At 41.0% G+C, this 19037-nt stretch overlaps 1 protein-coding gene across 2 annotated transcripts in view; it reads right to left on the minus strand.

The window, feature by feature from the left end:
• Positions 1 to 19037, minus strand: part of LOC126299208 (uncharacterized) — a 397182-nt gene that overhangs the window by 72574 nt on the left and 305571 nt on the right. The window lies entirely within an intron of this gene.

Genomic DNA, 19037 nt, shown 5'->3' on the forward strand with positions numbered 1-19037 from the left:
CGGCAATCTCTTGTTACATTTATACCTTGAAAATGACAGTTTGTGAAACTGTCGAAATGTCGGCCTTTATCTAAGACGGCATCCGGCTGCTTTCCCGTAATCTGTTTCAACATAGTACTACCAGCCTCCCATTTATAACATACATATCCGCCAATACGTTTGCAAATAAATTATTATTGTTTACCTTCCTTTTCGAACGAATACTCAAAACACGCTAACGTGCCTCGAATCGACAGTTAAATTTACTGTTGCGTATCCCATGGACAATATTTTGCACTTTTGGGCACAGTTTGCAAAACGGAACAATATGATAGTTCTACGGGATGTTATAATCGATGGCTGAGTTGAGATATACTTTCAGCTGGACCATTGCGTTCTCATGTTAATCGAATTCAGACCATTACGAAGGCTAGAGGCCTTAGTGATACAGCGTCTGTGAATGAACATTAGTTTTATTCCGCGAGTTTCTAAAAAGAAACGGGGACCGCTGAAAGAACAGAATATGCATATAATGTATTTTGTTTGTCCGTTAGTTAAAAAAAATGGTTCAAATGGCTCTGAGCACTATGGGACTTAACATCGATGGTCATCAGTCCCCTAGAACTTAGAACTACTTAAACCGAACTAACCTAAGGACAGCACACAACACCCAGTCATCACGAGGCAGAGAAAATCCCTGACCCCGCCGGGAATCGAACCCGGGGACCCACCGTTAGTTCAGTCACTAATTAGAGTCAAAGCTTTTGTTTATAGTAACGTGCTTCGAACACAGCCTGAGGTTGAACTGGCGCCCACATACTAACAACGGAGCCCGCAGGAAGATTTGTGTTTCAAAAGTCACGACTCTCTTTCACCAGGTTCATTGCTGAAACGTTATTTGTAAATTGCGACCGACTTCCATCATTATTTAAAGCAACGCCATTAAATGTTTCTAATGTGATCATTTTCTGTACAAACTGCTTAGTTTTATGTTCTTACAATTAGACAAAGTGCCGAGCTCTTACGATCTGTGTTAGTAAACACAAAATATTCGTGGACCTTGTAAATGTGAGGAATGAAATATGCCTAAGAAAAAGAACAGATGCAGAGGAGACAATTGCAAATAACCTTGTACCTGCGATAACACACAATCCACCAGCCACTATGAGGAAGATTTTATGGGCGAATGGGATCTGCCAAAGAAGAGTTTTCGGGTACTACCCGCCAAAGCTTTTCATACTTTCAATAGTTCGTACCATCAATAGCTTAATGATGATGACTTTTAGAATAGTTCATAATTATCTGAATGTTATCAACGAAAACTGCAAGGAAATGCTCCGTATATATGCAAGATTTTGCTTACTCATGAAGCATCGTTTACAAACCACGGAAAAATCAACATTTTGTGGTCAGTTGGTAAGCCACGCTCACTAAGAAAGCTAGATAAACAACAACCTTGGTCTGATAATGTGTGGGGCGGGATTTAAAAAAATTATTTTACTAATCCTTGTTTTCTGGACGGGTCTCAAAACAGTCACTAGTACCGATAGTTCTTAAAAGATACGCTGCCAGTGTTATCGTAAAGAACCCCATTGGACAAACGGATATCCATGTTTGAAGCTACATCATAGATGTCGCACCTATTCCTCAGAGGCAACAATGGTCAACAGTGGTTTTGATACAAAGTGTACGTTAAACCTATCTCCTTACCGTAATGCAATATCAAAGGTGAAACCAGAATGTGTACATGATTTCAGAATTAAAAGCTATAGGATGGAAGCGAACAACAGCTGGGTGATTAACTGTACAATTTTTAACTTCTTCGTGTGGAAAAATAAGCGCAGTTACATTTTTGTTCTTATCTCTAATGTGAACTATTGTTTAAATATAACATATACCACTGTAAAGATGTGATAGGTTTAATGAAACATTTAAACATACCACATCTGGCTGTAGCGTGGCACTTGTTTGTAGACGGTTCCAAGACCAACCTGAAGGCTGTACTATTACATAATGGCAATACATTTCCATCTATACGTAAATATTTATTAGACGTACTTGGATCTGCTACGTATAAAGAAGACAACTAGAAATTTTGTGTGTTGACTGGTTTCTTTACTAGTCTCCAGAGTGGTTTCGCCATATATTGATCATTCCTTTGTCTTTAAAACAACCGTGCAACAAATAAACATTATACAGGGCCCAGGGAAACAAAATGCGAAATTCATGTCTTTGATGGGCTCGCAAAATGTCTTCCTCTTCCGCTGTATATGAAACTCTGGCTTATCAAGATCTTTGTTAAGGGGCTGGGCAAGAATGGTAACAGTTTCATACATATACGCGAAGCCTTCCCTGAATTAAATGATTTTATTGGGCTATAGGTTAGGATGTTCCTGAGCGATTAAAAGTTTGAAGAAAAATGAAATCAGCCAGAGGTTGCACCTTTGTGTCCTTTTAACAATGTCGTTGAGAAGAAAACTGTCATGTATTAGTGGAAAATCTTATAGAAGATTAAATAGTCCTTGCATACGGAATGTATCTAAGAATGCACTTCCTTCATTTGCATTTAGATTTCTTCCCGGCCAATCTGGGATCGGTCAGTGACGAGAAAAAAGAAGGACTCCATCAGGACATAGTTCGGATGGAAGTCCGCTACAAACGTAGACAGAACTATACAATCATCAGTGATTGCTTTGAAGGATCTACAACACACAGAAGGAAATTGCCATCTGAAGGACGCAATTATCCAGCAAATCATCCAGGAAAGGAATGTTGCATATTTGTTTGTAAAAATGGGCATTAGACCGACGACACCACTGAAACTTGGTTTAATGACATGAAGTATGTTATACAGATTTAGTGTAGAAGTTATATAGACCACTGTAGTGCCAGCTTTTAGACATAGGTACCTTAAAATCTCTATAACTTGAGATTGGGGGCTGATGGTGGAAACTAACTATATTTTCAGAGGCAGCAGGTCAAAATTAATTACTTTCACCATGTTTCAACTCTGCACCCGAAAATCATTTTTTGTTGAACACTATAATCACACACCTTCTGTTCGAGCTCTGATATCTCTTCTTTTATTTTGATGATCATTCCTACCTATGCAGGTTGGGCTCAACAAAATCTTTTCGCATTCGGAAGAGAAAGTTGGTGACTGAAATTTCGTAAAAAGGTTTCGCCGCGACGAGAAACGTCTATACCGTAATGACTTCCATCCCAACTCGTGTATCATATCTGCCACACTCTCTCCCCTATAACGTGATAATACAAAACGAGCTGCCCTTTTTTGCACCCTTTTGATGTTCTCCGTCAATCCCACCTGGTAAGGATCCCACACCGCGCAGCAATATTCTAACAGAGGACGAACGAGTGTAGTGTAAGCTGTCTCTTTAGTGGACTTGTAGCATCATCTAAGTGTCCTGCCAATGAAACGCAACCTTTGGCTCGCCTTCCCGACAATATTATCTATGTGGTCATTCCAACTGAAGTTCTTCGTAATTTTAACACCCAGGTACTTGGTTGAACTGACAGCCTTGAGAATTGTACTATTTATCGAGTAATCGAATTCCAACGGATTTCTTTTGGAACTCATGTGGATCATCTCACACTTTTCGTTATTTAGCGTCAACTGCCACCTGACACACCATACAGCAATCTTTTCTAAATCGCGATTGTAAATTAAACTTGATTATACTAACAGACGATTCAGAAGTCTTCTCACTCTCATTAAGTGAAATGACGAGTCCTGGTTCGTGATTTGAATTTGAACCTATTGTTAACCAGACAAAGTTTGCGTCTCTGATCGAGACTCGCCTAAGCATAAAGGGACCTAATATATCGAAGTTTTCTACAGTATCAGTTTACAAGGCCGAATGTCCAAGCCTGAAAATAAATAACGATACGTTTGGCACTGCACTAGAAACCCCATGAAGCTTATATTGTCCTTGACAAATAACGACGAAATGTATCTTATTAAGTGCAGCGCACAAGTGCGAAACTCCATGAGGTAAAGCTGTGGTGATGGACACGAAATAGAACGCGTTACCCATACCAATTGTTAACTAAGCACAATCACAAGTAAGATATTAAATACGTTCACTAATAGCATGATATTGAAAACCGAACGACGAACCAAATGACTTTTGTCTGGCAGGGATTCGAATTCGGCAGCTTTTGCTAATGTCTTATAGCTTCGAACAGTTATGAAATATTAATTACTTCTTCACCAGTAGCGAAATATGCACATTTTCGCCAAGAGGTAACGCAACGAAGAGTTCTCTGCTGCCTGGGACAATAACCCCCTCATATCGTCGTTGTTGAAACCAAAGAAAGAGGTGTCAACTATCAAATTACCTTTCACTAGAAGTTAGGATCGCGCATTTCTTAGAGACCTGGAGGGATTTAGCAACGTGATGAAACAACACGATAATGGGACAGCATCATCTCAGACGGTTTAAATCCAGAGAAAATTTGGAATCGGAACTCGAACCATAGTCCTATACAATCAAAATCTCAAGGTCACTTGAAACAAGAAATTAAGGATCGATGACCGTACGTAACGATTGGTTTGTGATCTAAAATAACATTACTAGTGTAAGGACATATACTAAAGAGAGAGATTCTGCAATGAGCGACTTCCGCCTTAACAGCCATAACTAATCCAACTCTGTTCCAGTCAGTACCGAATGGTTGTTTAATGTTGATTTGTAAGCTCAGCACAATCCTGCTTTCTGTATTTGGCGTTACTTAAGATGACGAGGCTACGTTTGTGGCTGTTTAAACTTGTACCAACACCGGGCATCGAACACTCAGCTTAGTCTTTACAGGCTAGCCTCAATCCAACCAACCATAGAATATAACATGTGTTAGGATCATGTTTTTATCATAATGGGGTACGCAGCACTTGTTACAAGGAGTGTTGACTTCCACTCGAACTGTTGTCAACGTCATGCAGTGTGAAAGCAAAAACTGTGATATCAAACCCACCATTTTCCATCCTTTTTAAGCCATATTTCGACTGTCTGCTGAGAGAACCAGTCTGACAGAAATTCAGAGACACTTTCGCTCACTTTCTAACCAGCCATTAATAGAAAAACATTTCAGAAACATATTTGCGAAGGGGCTCGTATGTGTCTATCATGGTAAATCTAATTTGGCACCATCAGCCAGTGACCTCTTTACGCAGACCGGTGTGGACCCATTGGGCTCATAGCTGTGATCTCCAGTGGACTTTTCTGCCCTCGAATTAGCAAGTATAACATCATCTAACGTCGCGGATGATAAATACCATGCATCAGCAGCCTTGGTGGCGATTTTCTATGGCATGTTGCTATATACGTATTTGCTGTAGTCTTACTTTATTTAAGTTTCTAATATAGCCCTTGCCATTAAAATTTGAATATTTCTCATCTTTGACTATATAGGGAACGTCGTTTATGTATTAGAAAACGGAGTCTACAACGAAGTAAAGTTTAACATTACTGACTTGCTGTTTTTGTATTTAATAAATGGGTTGAAACAGTGGAAGCAGTTTGAAACTCCTGTGCCTGCATGGAGTGTGTGCTATCGAGAAAGTCAGGTTATATCGTTTCACGTAAGATTGTTTTGAGATAAATTAATCACCACATACAGGAAGACAAACGCGTTGATGGAGGACGTTTCTGCGATATACTACTGTGATCAATGACGGTGTATCCGATAACTGGCAAGAGTGATGACCAGTTAACGTTCATGTTACACTTGCCACCAGTAGTCACATTGAGGTTAAAAGAAAGGAAGTGGATCGTGTTACAAAGTCTCAACGAAAAACGAGATTACACATAAAGTAGAAACTCTTAAGTGAGAAGGAAGGGGAACTAAGTCGTCTATGCCATTTCAAAGGATTGATCCTGGCGATTTCCACAAAAGTTTTCAGGTGACCACCATAAACCTAAATCAGTGCTACCTGATGGCGGTTTGAAGTACCGTACGGTAATTGCATAAGGAGAGAATAGTGGGTAAGCCATGACAACAACTATCTCAAACGGTGGTCTGTATACGCCCACAAAATGTATTGCTATTGATATACATCTTGTGGCATAAAAAAAAATGTTTTGTGCTACAAACTACTTCACAGAAATGTGTCCTTTGCAGCTGATATTTTTTACCAACTAATTTTATGTACTATAGTCGCAGAACGACCTGGAAGGCAGCATGAAAGAGGTTGGCTGGCAAACACGCCTGCTGCACGTCTTCTAATGTTACACACGCATGTGTTTACCTTTCTCGCCCATTATCGCTGAACCACCAAGAAAGTTAATTTTGGTTTTCTTTGTTTGTTTTGATTGAATGTTGCGGTTTAAACGCAAGTCACTACATACATGGGAACAGAAAGCCATTTACGCATCACCAGACGGCTTTTTTAACGAGGTGGAGTATATAGTTGACAATTTCACTGATATTTCTGTCTATTTTGTTCAGTAACCTATCAGGAAACGCCATTAATGTGCCCTCCACTAATACAAGTGGTGAGTCATCATAATACCATACAACGAATGGTTATTTTAATTAAACGTGAAGTCTCTTGCCATACTCGTCTAGCTTTATGTAACTACAATGTAAGTACGGCAATGTTGCTGTGAGAGCAGTTGATGAATGAAACTAGTTAACAGAGTATCCAGTGATAAGATTTCATTATCAGATTTGTGTATTTTCAGCAGTAATTGCGTAGTATTTTATGTCTTTTAGCTCTAGATCTGCTGGTTACTGAATATGGCAAGACGTCTCATGATGACATAATTTTAAATACGTCGACCTGAATGCGATAAAGCTGTTTGTAGCTCTGTCACATTAGAGGTAAAATATTACTCTCGCGCCAGTTTGGAACTGCAAGCTACTGCCTCTTACTTCTTATAGAGCTTCGACATTTTCATGGAGCAAGCGACCAACTGCAGCGTTCATCGTCTCCTCAACGCCCTTGTGGTGGCTGAAGCAGATAATTCTCAATGTGGGCAAGACGATTAATTGTATTTGCAGCGTGAAAGTAACCTCTCCTTTACGTCAACATATATTTGATGAGTCGATGGCACACCAAAGTGTAATTCATTCCGGATCTTTGAGTGGCATACGCTGAATATAGCATGTGAATCTAGCAAGATAATTTTCTGTCATTCCAAGAAGAAAGCATCACCAGACGTGTTCTGCCAGGTTATCATGACCCTATCATATCCGTAGCCGGACAATAATGTTTCTACAGGCAATGTCTTTCTTCAATGGGCTGAGAATTTAGGAGTGCATCTTATGGGTCAACGATGGAGCTGCTTATTTACTGTTTATGTGACATCATTAGGAGTGTTCTAGTATGTATGGTGAAGGAGAAGAATGGAAAGTTGCCATAGCAATACATGTGAAAGAAAATCAATGTTATCCACTAAATTGCAGACCCATTTCCTTGACATAGACATGTAGCACTGCATTTGTACATATACGAGAGTAGTTCGGAAACTAAGTTCCGTTTGGTAATAAAAAATGGAATAGTATACAGATACACAAAGCAATTTACTTTACAAACATCTAACACAGTTTCATTACCTTCTAAGATATTTTCATAATTTTCCAGGCATTTCTGAGCTCACAGTGACTACGTAAAGATGCATAGAAAACCATGTCCCTCACCAAGTATGAGGGCCTAGTGAGAGATTTCGCCTGACGTCATGCAGGCCCCATAACGCAACTGCCAATCGGTTCTTTCTTCAAGACAGTTCACAGCCCCACTCTACAGGGGCAATGAAGATGCTCCTACGGTCTTTTCAATGGGAAGTGTAAGACACGCACAGAAAACTAGCTGATCCTGAGTTTCATCTCTGCTCACATGAACCGTTAGCTTGAAGGCAACATTTTGACACAGTCAAATGGTTCAAATGGCTCTGAGCACTATGGGACTTAACATATGTGGTCATCAGTCCCCTAGAACTACTTTAACCTAACTAACCTAAGGACATCACACAGATCCATGCCGAGGCAGGGTTAGAACCTGCGACCGTAGCGGTCACGCGGTTCCAGACTGAAGCGCCTAGAACCGCACGGCCACACCGGCCGGCTGGCACAGTCAACGAGCTGCAGGCCAATGTAGAGTGTTGGAGGAAAGCACAGATGGCTGCCTTCTATGTTTATTTCTAAGTAGGAACGCTGACTATGCAGTCAAGTAGCTGACACGTGTAGCTGACTGTTGCCAATAAAACGTATTTGGTTTTCACTGTGGTTTGCATTTTGCGGCTGATCAGAACTTACTTTTCGAATACTTTATGAAATACCTCAAAATATATTACCTATTGACATCAAACCAGGATGTATTTGGAAAGAGTAAGTGTTTTGCGACACAGCTGGACTTTATTTGCAGATACAGTGGCTCTCAAATTTCCTCAGTATTTATTGAGTTCCAAAAAGGCTTTTTATATCATTCCTTCCCTAAATAAAGTTGTGTGATTTTATCCAAATGATTGCGAGGAAGGTTTCTTCAAGCTTCGAGAATTTGATAAAGAAAGCAATTTTGAAGGTTATAGATCTAGTAACGTTCCTGGCGGTTATTAATATAACCAACGTAACTGGGAAACATCACACGTCGTGGCGAAGGTGAAACAAATGTTGGGTTATTGACACAACCCTTTGAAGAGCCAAGAGGTCTACTAAGGAGCATCACGGTTGTTCGACCCCTCCTGGAGTACTGCTGAGCACCTGACACGATTAATGGAGGATATCGAAAACTTTGAAAGAAGACAGTTGACTTTCTAGTTTTGGGACGTAGGTGAGAGAGTGTCGAAAATACTTCTCTTTATTTTTCCTTGAGATTGGAGGAGTAAGGCGTTAGGGAGACGAGTTGGGGACGCAATATTAAAACGAACGATATTTCACTGCGTCACGTTATTTCCACGATATTTCAACCGTCACCTTTCTCCTCCGAATGTAAACAGTTCTTGTTACCACTACCGTACAAAGGATGTTACTGCAACTGAATTGACACAAAAGAAATTAGAATTCGCGCATCAAGATTTTGATGTTCGTTTTCCTCGAGCTTTGTACATTAATGGAACGATCGAGAGGCTGAAACGACTCTGTGAACCCTTTACGAAACACGTAACTGTGAATTACAGAATAATAGTGTATCATTACCATGTAAATGAAGTGCATCAGCAAAACCTAATTATCGCCATGCTGCACTTATTGTTTCAGAGACTGTGAGTACACGTTACAAGTGCTCAAAACGTGAATGATGAACAATGTATACACAGTTATTTTGCAAGATTGCCACCAGAAGTGTTTACTTTTAAAATCCATTTAGTTATGTTGGTAAAATACGTAATTTCTTAAGGCGTGATCTAATGCAGAGCGCCCACTAGAAAGAATTGTTTTCTGCGTCATGCGATGGCTAGCTAGTTGAAAACTTTTGTGGTAGCTACGTTTATCATGAGTGTATTCTTTAACTTAATCTGTGTTAGTTTACACGTCAGACGTGGGTAGGGTGTATGAAACATTTGATCCTTCAGAGGCTGAGCGTGGCTTTGCGGCTTTGGTCTGCACCAGCTGCGGCTCGCGAGCAACAGGCCAGCCAGGCTGGACAGCTGACGGGCTGGCCGGCAAGCTACAGCCTGGTGCTGAGGCGAGACCAAAGCGAGCGAGCCTTCGGTGGCAGGGAAACAGCCCCCTCGCCAGGGGCGGGCCAGGACGGGCGCAGCGGATGACTCTGCCTCTGCCCCTCCATTTGAGGTAAATATGTTTACTTCCCCTCCTGCTGTCAGTGTAAGAGCGCCAAGCAGAAATACACGTCAGGCCGTCTGTTGGAATGACTCATTGGGAGAGGTCAACTCAAGATACTCATCGCTCTTATTGAAGAAGGTGGATGCCTCATCAGCGATGCTGGCAGAAGGTAAGGCGGTCGACGTGCTACTGCAACGAGATGGTGGTGGAACTACCACCCCCCAAAAACAGAGCTCGTGGCTCAGGCAGGTAGAGAGTGGACTCACAGCAGGAGGAGAGGTAGCTAATGTCTAAGAACAGAGAAAATTCCTTTGTGAACCGAAGCAGCTGTGGCGAAGGACCACGTTCCCCGGCTCCAGTGACACCGCCGAAGTCTGAGGGACGCTGGACTGCAGGCACGATGCTCTGCCGTCTCAGCGAAGCCAGTGTTTTGTACCGGCTGGCATTTGCAGAGCTCCATCTGAGTGGGTCGTGGGAAAACGTAATTTTCACTGATCGGAAGGTGTTTTCCACCGGTAACGACGGTAGAAGAGTCGTTTACAGGCCGCAAGGGACTCTCCATTGGCATGAATATGTAACCACGACGAGAAGAAGTGGGTGGCTATCTGTTACCTGCTGCTGATGTATATAAGGATAGAAGGAAATCTCGACAGCGAGCAACATACCCTGGCACTGGAAAATGTGATGCTTCAGTAAGTGCGAATGCTGTATGGAGAAGGGGACTTCACATGGCAAGAGGGCCATTCCCCGGTTCGCTAGACTGCTTTCGTTCAGCAGCAGCTTCGCTGTTTGGGGTCAACGTCACGGACTGGCAGACATGGGCTGCTAACAAGAACCCTATGGAAAACATGTGTTCTGAGGTCCCTAAAATGTTTAGAGAACTGGTCACAAAACCAGCCAACTGCAGCTGACGTTCTTCAGGACTGCGTTCTTGAGGCCGGGGAGAAAGTTGCTTTTCCAGGCTGTTACATCCGACCGTTTACAGATTGTATGCCAAGACGCATGACACAAGTAAAAGATAATGTGTGATTCTAGATAGAGTAATAGAGTCCTTTAAACGTTTTGTTATGTCGTCTGTTCCTTCGTTTTTCCTCTCTAAGAGCCAGTGGAAGATCGCTTGGCAAAATTGAGTTAGTTTCCCTTTGAGTGGCCCATGTAACTGAAGTGATTTTTTTTGAATATACTGTTTGTTATATATTCTATTTTTATTTCATCTGTACCCTGTATAGATATTTACTAAGTAATCAATTTAGACTCTCACTTCCCCTCCTTCCATTAATACTCTCTCCGTCCTCCAAAACTTAAGCAAACGACTACGTCTTACACTTATTCATTGTTAATTTCTCCTTCATTCTCTCTCTCACTCCCACCCGCCTCTTTTACATTAATAGTCTACAATTCAGAGTTAAGTGCTTGGCAGGGGGTTCTTTCAACCACTATCACATTATTTCTCTACTGTTCCACTCTTAAAAGGCGCGTGGAAATCATGAACAACTAAACCTTTCCGTGCAAGCATTGATGTCTCTTATCACAATGGTCATGTCTCCTATGCAAGATAGGGGAATACAAAATATCGTGGCATTCAGCGGAGGAGTTTGGCGATTGAAATTTAGTGAAAACATCTTTTCACAATATGAAACGCCTAATTTTCGAAGATTTCCATCATAAATCGTTAACAAAAATAACTATATCTGTGGCACAAGCTCACCTGTTTCGTGATAATACAAAACGAGCTGCCGTTCTTTGATTTTTTTCGAAGTCTTACGCCATTCCTACCTCGTAGCGACTCCGTACTGAGCCAGAATACTCGCGAAGAGGATGGACAAGTATGTTGTAGACGGTCACTTTAATTTTTTTGCATCTTCTGCGGATTCTGCTAATAATACGCGGTCCTTGGGTTCCCTTCCCCACAATACTTTCCATATGACGATTACAATTTAAGTAGTTTGTGATAGTAGATCCTAGATATTTAGTTGAATCTACAACATTTAAATATGACTGATTTATCGTGTAAGCGAACATTAACGGAATTAATTTGGTATTCATGTAGAGAGAACCTCGCACATTTTATCGTTTAAGGTCAGTTGCCACGTTCTGCTCCGAGAAGATATATTTTCAACATTATTTTTCAATTCGCTTTGCTCTTCTGAGGAGTTTCATGGCGGCATTATCTGCCATAAATCTAAGAGAAATTTTCTGATTGCCTGCAAAGAGGTTATGTGTATTAGAAACAGCAGTAGTCCTACGTCACTTTACTCGTGGAATAACGTTCATCACTTCCGTTTCACTTGGTGGCATTTCATCAGTTACTTCGAACTGCGGCCTTTAAGACAGTGAATCAAGAATCCAGTCGCACATTTGAGACGATAGTCCATAAGAAAACAATAGGGTTGGAAGACGCTTATGGGAAATGATATCAAATGCCTTTTTGGCGCTCTATAAATGCGGAATCAATTTGACAGTCACTGTATGCGGTACATAATGTGAAAATAGTGCCGGCTGTGTCACAAAAGAATTATTCTTTCCGAATCCATGAGGGTTTGATGTCAATTGGTAATATATTTCGAGGTATTTCGCTAAGTTGGATCAACGTGTTTGTTCACACATACTGCTGCATGTGGATGTCAATGAAATCTATCTGTAGCTCAGTAGATTACGTTTATTTCCATTCGTATGTATTGCGATGGAAACTTTCCACTCTTCTTCCTCACCATAAACACTATAATACCTCAAATGATACGGTGGGAAAAGTAATTCAGCCGCTGTATGACTGATGCACAACATACACTTCTACTTTTTTAGTCCACTCACGAAAGACATTTCCAGTAGAAACATAATCGTCCTGCAATGAATGTGATAGGTTCATGACAACATGGCAGAACATGCACGGCGGCGCCGTGATGATTTCGTAATTTCATGGAATAACAGAGAGCTATATTTCAGTATTCACTTGCTATACTCAGGGTATACCAATCAAAGATCCTGAATGAATTCCACTTTGGTGGGCCTTCGACTTATCAGATATCAGCTACTATCAATCTTCTTGTCCGCATAATGAACTACCTGTGGCAGACAACACAAGGACGATGAGGAGGCCATGGACGCTGCAGTTGATCGCTTGCTCCATGAAAACGCCGATGCTCTATAAAGAGTAAGATGTAGTATCTTTCAGTTCCAAACTGGCGCGAGAGTAACATTTTACCTCCTCCATGACAGATCTGCAAACAGCCTTATCGAATTCAGAACGACGTGTCTAGAAATTCTGCCATCATGAGACGTCTTGCTGTATTCAGTAACCAGCAGATATAGAGCTATGAAACATAAAATACTCAGGATCTGCTGTTGAAAATACACATTTCTGGTAATGAAATCGTATCAATGGATACACTGTTAACAGTGTTTCATTCAGCAACTGATCTTACAACCGCCTTGTCGTATTTACGTTGTAGTGCTGTAAAGCTACTTGAGTATGTGAAGAGACTTCACGTTTAATTAAAATAACCATTTGTTGTATGGTATTAAGATGACGCACCAGTTGTATTAGTGTATCTCTGACCTTGTACCAGACTGACACTCTCAGCAGACAGTCCGAAAATGGCTTAAATGGTACAGAAAAGGGTGGGTTTGATATTAAGGTTTTCGTGTTCACACGTCATGTCACAGACTACAAGACCACGAATAGGTTATTCACAGCGACAGCTTAAGTAGAAGGCAACACTCCTTGTACCATGTGCTGTGTACCCCATTCTGACCAAAACATGATGTTAACTCTTGATAAATTCTGTCGTTGGTTGAACTGAGGCTAACTTGTTGAAGCTAAGGTGTGGGTTTGATTCCCGCTGATTATACAAGTTCAAACAGCCACAAACGCACCCTATTCCCTTCCTGTAATGCCAAATACAGAACGTAGGACTGTGTCGTAGTTCCAAATCAACATAAAACACTTCCAATCCCTACTGTCTTTAACGAAGTTTGATTAGTTAGAGGTGCAAGTCCCTGCTTTTAGCTGCTCGGTCTCTAGTAACCTGTCTTGCACTAATAACGCTATTTTAGCTCACAAACCAATCGTCACATAACGTCATAGAACATTAATTTCTTGTTTCAAGTGACTGGGTTGGTATCCGACCTCCGATTCCAGTTTTTCTATGGATTTGAACCTTCTGAGATGATACCGTCCCATCGTTTCGTTGTTTGCTCATAATACCAAAGTCCACCAGATCTCCAAGAACAGCGCGAACCTAACTGCTAGTGAAAGGAGATTTGATAGTTGAGATCCCTTCGTGTGGGGTCAGTATATGAGGGGGTTGGAGTCCCAGGCAGCACAGATCTATTTGTTGCGTTACCTCTTGCCGAACATGTGCACATTTCGATACTGGTAAAGAAGTAATTAATATTTCATCTCTATTCGTAGCTATAAGAAAATAGCGAAAGTTGTCGAATTCGAGTCCCTGCCAGGGAAAACACATTTGGATCGTCGTTTCATGTTCCATTATCATGCCGTTGGTGAACATAATTAATATAATACATCTGACTGTGTTTAGTTAATAATTCGTGTGGGGAGTGGGTTCTATTCCGTGTTAATCAGCGCAGCTTTATCTCATGGAGTATCGCACCTGTGCGCTGCACTTTATTACGTGTCAGGAGCAATACAAGCTTCATATTGTATCCAGTGCAGTGCTAAACCTATCTTCATTTGTTTCGAGGGTCAGACATTCGGCCTTGTAAACTGATACTTGTGAAAACTTCGATATTTTATGTGTCTTATGCCTAGTCGAGTCTCGGTCAGACACGCAAGCTTTGTTTGTTTAACAGTGGGTTCAAATTCAGATCACGAACAAGAACTCGTCATGTCATTTAATGAGTGTCATAATACTTCTTCTATGTCATTTTTGTGACGAAGTTTAATTTACAACTGTTAAGGAGTGTCTCTTTTGCAATAACGTGTTTTCTAATATTTGTTGTATGACGGTAAGGTTTTCATTGGAACTGACTGCCATAAGGGGCAGTGTACTGTAGTAGTCTCTTGTGGTACCGATTGAATCAGTCGACTGTACTGTAGAGTGTTTAGAGGACCTACAACGCAGATCTGTTACGTCGGTTCCAAAGAGTCAGGTGAGGGCTATACATTGGAATTCAGGTGTGACATGCATTTTGTACTTTAGAGTGTACTCCGGAAAGTGTGAAATCCTTCAACGTACTGAAATGATGAAATTAATACAGACATAGTTATATGGAAGACATAAATGCCAAAAATGGAGAACCCGCAACGTAATATTTATGGAGAGTCAACTGAAATTTTGCGCCAAAGAGGGAATCGCACCTAGATATCCTGCTTATTTCAAACAGTTACTTAATACAAAAGGGCATTTGTGTTTGCTTCAAAGCATGACTGAATATTTTATTGACTCTGCTGTTTCACCTACGGTTATCGAACACTTCGGCCAAATTTCTGATCTTAAAACAGATACTGTACTGTCTCTTGTGTACTGTGCTTACGTGGCTTATTTTCGACTACTATCTAATGCAGTCGATAAAAACCACAAATTGTCCGCCTCGGTAACTGCGCGGTCAACACGACGGGTTGCTAAGCGAAAGAGCCCAGGTTTGATTCCCGGCTGGATGTTCTCCACACTGGATCCTAGTGTCGTGCTGACTTTAAATTCGTATTGTCATAATTGACTCTCCACTGTTGAGGTGTCTGTATAGGCACGTTCCGAATGCCAATAAGAATTTAATAATAAAAAAATAAACCTTTAGAGAACGAAATATTGGTAAACATTTGCTCACCACGTCATTCTCACCTGACTTTCCTCAAATTACGTGGCAGCCGGCACCACGCTGTCTGTTTGCTACGGCCATGTAGCACGGCGACACAATCACTCCTTATCTCGGTTATTCTTCGTGTTTTTTGTCTCTATATATCGTTAACTTAATACCCAATAGCACTAATTTTTGGGCTGCTACATTGAATGGGCCCATAAAATATAATTTTAAAAATCTCTTCGTTTAGAAAGAGAATATCACTTACTTATTCCTTTGGCTCTTGACATCCTATGAAACACGTGATGGGTAATGGTTCTCAAGGCTCACATCACCTACAAATTTCCCAAACTAATTTGTAAATAACTCTAAAAAAGGTTTATAAATAACTCTTTCCTGAGACGCCAGGTACACATAAAATATGCAACTAATTCTGGCTTTACATTTGCACCCTGTGATATACATTTTTAATAATTAACACGACATAAAAACTGAAAGGCATGTCTGCATATCAAAGATATAATTATGAAAAGGTTAAACTGATACCAAGTACATATTTCATTTAATTGTTTGGAGTTAGCCGGCCGCGGTGGTCTCGTGGTTCTAGGCGCGCAGTCCGGAACCGTGCGACTGCTACGGTCGCAGGTTCGAATCCTGCCTCGGGCTTGGCTGTGTGTGGTGTCCTTAGGTTAGTTAGGTTTAAGTAGTTCTAAGTTCTAGGGGACTGGTGACCACAGCAGTTGAGTCCCATAGAGCTCAGAGCCATTTTTTTTTGTTTGGAGTTAAAACAGAAAGTGAAATTTCAACTTGCATAATGTCGTTAATTAAATTAACCACTATTGCTGAAGCCAACGGAACATTGAACTTTTTCGATGACCTCTGTCAATCCTGTCTGGTAACGAATCCATACAGCACAGCAATACTTTAGAAGAGGACGCACAAGTGTCGTGTGGGTAGCCTCTTTGGTGGATTTGTTGCATCTTCTGAGTGTTCTGTCAATAAAACGCAGTCTCTGGTTCACGTTATCCGCAACATTATCTACGTTGTTATTACAATTTAAGTTGTTCGTAATTCTTCTCCCTATTTATTAAGCTGATATCTCTTAATCAAGTGTGCTCTCAATTGCTGCGCTGTATTGGGCATCACCAGCAACAGTTTCCTCTGGTTTGTTTCTAGTGCTTACTAGCGAGAGAGGTCTTTGCTCGCGACTGTCTCCCTTCTACCAGCGGTTGTTGTGCGGCTCCTCTTTCACTTGCTCAATTGCGGGAACACCATTTTCCGACCGGCCAGTAATCTTGCAGATTCTCCGTTGCCTTGAAGAACATTACTTGCCATTAATCTTAATTCTCTCTACAGGGTTACCTTTAGTACTGTATAATATACAGAGTTTCAGGTGTTCTTTCTCCCACTTTAATGAGTAAGTTTTATGGATATGGATCCAAAATCGTTTCCATCATATGACTCAAGTTCTACAACGTTTCATACCACGTTAACACATGGAACGTATTATTGCATGAAATGTTCGACGCACCTTCTTGGCTTGGTCTGCATCCGTTGTAGTTCTTAGACTCACCACTAGTGTTTTGTGGTCCTACCCCATAGATAGGAATTAAGAGCTGAACCAATTCCCAAACTTCCATTTTGTCCATTCTACAGTGTTATTTGTTGGCGCATTTGCAAGCACACTGAAGTCCAATACAAGATGCAGAGAACCGTGCCATAAATTTGAACGGCTTAGAAACCGTATACAATTCCTCATGTCTACATAAGCGCACTTGAGAAAAAATGCTATTGATCCATGTTTCAATGCTAACGATGGGCATTTGGAATATTTTATATAAGAAAGATTATTCTGTCATATTCCCGTACATGGCATTAATTTGTGTTTCGCATGTAAACCCATGTTTTCGCGTATTCAGGGAACAACACAAAAAGGAGACGCAACACTCCACGATCAGTTCTAGAGGTCCGTACGCTGGCGACCGGGAGCTGTGTCATGCTGTGCCACTGGCGCCACTGTGGAGAGGCATAAGGTCAGCACAGTATACCGCCGGCCGGTGTCGGCTTTGCAGACCAACTTCTCATTCATGTTGCCTCTCAATTGGCATCACGAGCCTGTTCCAGCCCTCCCACAAAAGAGAATTACCAGACAGTATGTTATGCCTGGAAATGGAACCGCACCCTACGCATAATAGTCAGACGCGCTTTTCACTCTGCTACGGAGATGGGTGGAATAGGATACGACACGGTTTAAAAATCTTACACAACCTGCACGTAGCTTTCTGTATCATAATTTATCCCTGCAACCCGTAAGACTGAAAATAATGCCTGAAGGTAACAGAAACGGGTATGGACAACAAATCTCAAACTTCGGTGAGTTTTAAATCAGCAGCGTCGAGGGACAAAAACCTGAATACATTGTGACGCAATTAGCACTGTGGTGGCGTATTGGTATTTGACAATAAAATAAGCAAACACGACCACAATTTGCACAACGCACTATTCAGTTTGTTATGAAGTATCAGATAAACATGAAAATCGTCTTCTGTGAATGTTAAACTAAATATTATTGATCGCGTGAAGTATGGGGATACAAAAGCAAGTTTATAACGTTAGTATGGTGTAGATCTATCTGAAGGAACAATCAAGGTATGGAAGAAAGAAAAGTCTGAATTTAGAAATTTAGTTCAAATGGATCAAATGGCTCTGAGCACTATGGGACTCAACTGCTGTGGTCATTAGTCCCCTCGAACTTAGAACTACTTAAACCTAACTAACCTAAGGACATCACACACATCCATGCCCGAGGCAGGATTCGAACCTGCGACCGTAGCAGTCGCATTGTTCCGGACTGCGCGCTTAGAACCAAGAGACCACCGCGGCCGGCTAGAAATTTAGTCAACGCAGTTGAAAGTAATATGGAAACGGACAGATAAAGGACGAAACTACAAAAAGAATGAACTGAATAAATATGGCAGTTGTTAATAAAGTGAAGTGGACGTTTGCCGCTTTGCGGGATAATATTAAAGATCAAGCTGCCAAACGTTACTTTGACTTCTATGGAACCAACACTACTTTGCTTTTGACGATTGGTTAGCAAGTTGTGATTTTCGTGACGAATTATTAAAACGAACGTTGAAAGAAAGAAAACGTCCTCTGGTGTTGATTCTGCTTCACCGTTTCTTGAAATAGTCTGCAAACTAATTTTAGTCAATATGAAAATTTTAATAATTGTCTAGTATATAACTGTGATTAAATGGAACTTTATTATCGACTACGTCCTACAAGATATCTCAATATAAGGAATTCTGGAATAATAGCGCGTTACAAAAGGAAGAAAGACTTAATTACCACCCTCTTTGGAGCAAACAAATCGGGAGGCAGTTCTCTGAACTCCCTTTTTATGGACAAGAAAAATAGCCCGAGATGTTTCAAGCATATAGACATATCATCTTCACAGTTAACTACATGCATTCACAGAATTCTTAGATGACATGCGACGTCTTGATAAAGTAGTTTCACGAAGAAATGTTCCCGCTAGTGAGAAAGCAGCTGCGATC

Source organism: Schistocerca gregaria, chromosome X (genome assembly GCF_023897955.1).
Source record: "Schistocerca gregaria isolate iqSchGreg1 chromosome X, iqSchGreg1.2, whole genome shotgun sequence".
NCBI classification, from domain to species: Eukaryota; Metazoa; Arthropoda; class Insecta; order Orthoptera; family Acrididae; genus Schistocerca; species Schistocerca gregaria.